Here is a 5,161-nt window from a genome sequence, read left to right as displayed (position 1 = left end):
TGATATTATTCTTGCTACGTACTCCCTCCGTTTCTAAATATAAATCTTTGTAGAATACCAATATGAGTAGAATGAGTGAATCTATACTTTAAACTATGTCTTCATATTGTAATCTCTACAAAAACTTATATTTAGGAACGGAGGAAGTATAATTTATATTTATTAGTTAAAACTATGGTCAAAATATAATTCAAATTATGAGGGCGACTAGTAAGCCGGACGGAGGTATAGAGTCTTTAATTTGCTAATAACTTTCCCCTTGGGCCAGCTCTCAAACGAATTCTTTATACGGTAAGCTTTCTTCAAGTCAGGTATGCAACCAAACAACCCATGCCTCGGCTCAAAAAACAAGAGCCATGCCTGACACGCACACAACTTCTACTTTTCAAGTTGCGCTCAGGCATCACAAACAACACAGGGTGACACCTCCATTGCCTAGAGCTCACATGCAACTTGATTAGCATATAGCTCACAGGCAACCCAGCTTGGCTCAGGGTGATGGAATGGGACGCCGGGTTTCAGGCAAACGTGATCTTTGGCACACCTCTTCTGTACTTCCTGTCAAATCATCTTATCCATATATTTTTAAATATTTATGTGTGTGCCTTATCAAGGTTTCCAACCAAACACCATGTGCACACACATGCGCAAAAATCCTCTCTTTTCTATGCTACCACCAGCATCAATTTCTACAAAGGCATGAAAGAAATAACCCCCAAAGACCTTATCTTGGTCCTGCAGTTTTGGTCCATCAACTCTATTCTCTAAATCATCTAAAACCAAAAAAAAAAAAAATCAATTGTTAACTTTTGGTCCATCAACTTTAAATCGTTTAAAACCCATGTTATTCGGCCTCAAAAACTATACGAGAAAGCTATTCTCTTGCCGACTGTCTGTTTGCGATAGATCCGCACGACTGGTCTACCGTTCGATTGGGATCGCTCGCTCCTTTCCCTTCCCGCACGCCTCGACTGGGAGCACGACTGGTCTACCGTTTGATTGGGATCGCTCGCTCCTTTCCCTTCCTGCACGCCTCGACTGGGATCGCTCGCTCCTTTCCCTTTCCGCACGCCCACGTTTCATTCCACGGCCCAACCCAGTTCACTTGGCGAGATTCACGGCCCACTACCGCTCCTGTCATTTTTATTCTGGGCGCTCGCTAAGCCAAAAAATGAAGGAACTATGATTCGATCCCTCAACCTCACGAGTGGAAATGTAGTAGTAACCATCTGCTCTGAGTAGTTCTTGTGGTTGATTAGTAGTTAAGTCAATTTTGTACATTTCTAAAAGCAGATTCTGCTCCCATTCAATATGGATCAAGTTGTTGCCCTCGAATGATTTTTCTGAGAAAAATTAAGGCCTGCATCTCATACATTCTATATTTTTCACACATTTTTAAATGAACAGAAATTGCTGCGGTGAGTGAGAATCAAACCTAAGTCCTCATATGTGGTAACTTTGACCCTAAAAAACTTGTTAAAACACGATGAAACGTGTTTTAAAGGACTGATGCAACGTGTTTTGTACTCCGCATGTCTCTTTTTTGTAGCGATGAATATTTTTCTAGAGAAATAAATATTTTGCTCCTGTAGAATTCCGACATCAGTCTTTTTCTCGTGTGTCATCCCTCCGCAAATTCTCTCTAATGAGCCCGATATTATAAACAAATCTGATAGCTTATGTACAAATATCGTGGTAGCGTTTTTGACCATAAACAGAACTAGTGTAAACGTACCCTTGATGTCTTTTTGTATGAATAACATGGTAACTCACACATCGCATACCTGATAACGTATGCATGCACCCAGGTCCTGGTAACTTTAGCGACAGGGGGGGGGGGGGGTTGATGAAATATACCCCAGTAAATTTTTCGTGTGAATAGCATGATAACTCACACATTGCAGACTTGATAACTTATGTACCTCAGTCCCGGTAACCTTCGCGACAAAAGGGGGTGGGGGGGAGTTGATGCAAATAGCATGGTATCTCACATATCGCCTTAACTTATGCACCCCGTCCTGGTAACTTTGGCAACGAGGGTGCGGGGTGGGGGGGAGTTGATGAAATATCCCCTCCATAGCTTTGTGTCAATAGCATGGTAACTCACACATCATAGACCTAATAACTGGGGGTGGGGGTGAGAGTTGATGAAATATCCCTTTCGTAGGTTTTGTGTCAATAGCATGGTAACTCACACATCGTAGAACTGATAACTTATGTACCCCGGTCTTGATAACTTTGGCGACATGGGTGGGTGGGGGGTGAGTTGATGAAATATCCTCTCGGTAACTTTTGTGTGACACTACTGGAATTTGCTTATTTGCCGTCTGCCTATTCTTTGCCGTCTGCTGGCGGACGGCAAAGAAGGTCTTTGCCGTCAGCTTGCAAAAAACGGACGGCAAAGAGCTGGCTGATGGCAAAGAATGTCTTCGCCATCAGCCAGTTCTTTGCCGTCTGCTGGCGGACGACAAAGAATGTTTGCCGTCAGCGGGCGGACGGCAAAGAGGGAGGTGGGCCCCACTAACGAGCTGTTCAGAAAAAAACCTAACGGCTTCCTCTTTGCTGTCCGCCAGCGGACGGCAAAGAGCGAGAAAGCGGACAGCGAAGGGGGCGGACGGCAAAGAGATAACCTAACTAACGGCTCCCCACCCCGCCCCCTCCTTCTCTCTCTCTTTCTGTCCTCTCTCCCCGATGAGACCACCACCAACCGCCGCCGCCCCCGCCACCAGCCACCCGCCGCCGCCCCGACCACCCGCCGCCCCCTTGCCTCGTCGCTCCACCACCCGCCGCCGCCCCCTCGCCCCTCGCCCCGTCGCCCCACACCCCTCCCCTGCGGCGCCCCGACGTCCACCGCGCCCCCGCCGCCCCTTCCACGCCGGCCAGCCGCGCCGCAGCCGTCCTGCCACCCCGGCCTCTCCCTTATGTGGCCGTCCCCGCCCCGTCCCGCCGCGGCCTCCCCCTCCACCGGGTCGCCGCCGCCCACACCCGCCGCGGCCTCCCCTCCACCGGGCCGCCGCCGCCCCCCCGAGGAGCGCCGCCCGTCGCCGGCCCTCCCCGCCCCATCGCCACCCTGCCTCGCCGCCGCCCCGTCGTGGCCCCCTCCACGACCCGTTGCCGCCCCCACAGTGAGCCCTACCCCTGTTTTTTTTTCTGTTTTTCTTGCTGTCCGCCAGCGGACAGCAAAGTGATTTCAATATTTGCCGTCCGCCGGCGGACGGCAAAGAGCGCCGTTAACCCCCTAACGGCTCTCACGCCACCGCACTGCCGTCCGTTCTCTTTGCCATCTGCTGGCATCGGATGGCAGACGGCACAATCCTTTGCCGTCCGTTTCTGAAAAGCGGACGGCAAAGAAGGCCTTTGCTGGCACCCTTTCGTTCGGACATTTTGCCGTCTGCTGGCGGACGGCAAAGAGGTTTGCCGTCCGTGAACCATGCCTTTGCCATCCACCATGGCGGACGACAAAGAAGCTGATTCCAGTAGTGTGAATAGCATGGTAACTCGCACACCGCAGACTTGATAACGTATGTCCCCCGGTCCAAGAAACTTTGGCGACCGAGGTGGGGGTGGGGAGTTGTTGAAACATATCACGGTAACTTCTGTGCAAATGACATGATATTTTACATATCGAAGACATGATAACTTATGTACACCCCATGGTAACTTTCTAGGACCATGGTACTTTGACATGATATTTATGCACCGCGGACCTCATAACTTACGTTCAACCACCATGTTAACTTTTGACTTCGAGAAAAAACGTTGAAACATAACTCCTCTGATAACTTCCATGTATGTTTATGAAAATTTTATGCATGACAGACTTGCTATCTTACGTTTAAACATCATGGTATCTTTCATCCAAGGGGAAAAAGTTTTTGAAACATTCACTGGTAATTTCTGTGTTAAATTATCATACTTCCCCATGCTAAAGTTATCATGTTGTAACCTTCTCGTACTGTAGTTACCAGCGCCATCATGATATAGTTATCATGTTGCTCATACCATAGTTATCACGCTGGTCATGCCAAAGTTACCAAGCCAAAGTTTATTATTTTTCTGATATGGCAGAAATAACAAAGGTTCAAATAACGTTGTTTATCTACAAAAGACAACAACTAAAGGTGGCTAAGTTGGCTATTCGGCTCAATAGCTATTGCATTGACCTGGGTTCGAATCCTCTTTCAAGCACTTTTATTTTCTTCTCATATTATGCAACGAAAAACCACTAGTGATTTATTATTTCCATTACGGTTTTTGAGAGAAGGGAAAAAATCAGTGGAAGCGAGCGTGGGATGATAAGGATCACGTAGGAACTAGTCGTGCGGATCTATCGCTAACGACCAGTCGACTGGTCGTTAGCACAGTCCAAACCTATATACTTTTGGTTATCCATCCTAGTCTCGATAATGTTTGTCCTGGCTTTGATTTTGACCTTACGATGTGGCATGGTCTCAACATTTGAGTGGACTATGGTGATTGTCATGTTGGAAGATGAGACTCTGGAGCTTTGTTTGATAACATTGCCACGGAGTAATACTTTACGGATCCCCCTCCTCTCCTCTCCCGTGACCGCGCCGCCCCTGCGGGCGGCCGGCCGCGCCCAGCCCTCTCCCCCGCGCACCTCTCCCTCCCCCTTCCTCTCTGCCGCCGTCGCCGGCACCCGCTGCGGGCCTGGCCTGGGCGACGCTGGTGGCGGTGGCCCCCTGGCTTTTCCCCTCTCGGGTGTCCGCCGGCGCGGGACGGGGCGACCCCGGGCGGTGCTTCTAGGCGGCGGCGGTCCAGCGCGGCGGCGGGGGCGGACTTCTGGACGGCGGCGTCGCCGTTGGCGGCGGGGTGACGCGGCAGCGCAGCCTGGCGGTGCCCGCTCGGCCCAGATCTGGGCCCTTCGGGCCCCATCTGGGCCTGGGCGGGCCGGCGGCGGGGCGGGTCTGCTTCGTGGCTTCCGGGAGGCAGGGGAGAGACGATGAGCGGCAGGGTTCTAGCGGCGCCATCGCCGGCTTGCTGCAGTGTGGCGGCGGGGCTTAGCGGGCCCGTTTCGGGCCTGGCCGGGCCAGGGGTGGCCTGGCATGCCCTGTTGCCGCGTCCGGACGGCTACCACGACGGTGCCGGAGGTTCTGGCCTCCCGCACGACGGCGGTGGAGGTGGTTCCCTCCCGTTCAGC

Source organism: Aegilops tauschii, chromosome 4 (assembly GCF_002575655.3).
Source record: "Aegilops tauschii subsp. strangulata cultivar AL8/78 chromosome 4, Aet v6.0, whole genome shotgun sequence".
Classification (NCBI taxonomy): Eukaryota; Viridiplantae; Streptophyta; class Magnoliopsida; order Poales; family Poaceae; genus Aegilops; species Aegilops tauschii.
The sequence above is the reverse complement of the archived record's forward strand: the minus strand, read 5'-3'. Positions refer to the sequence as shown.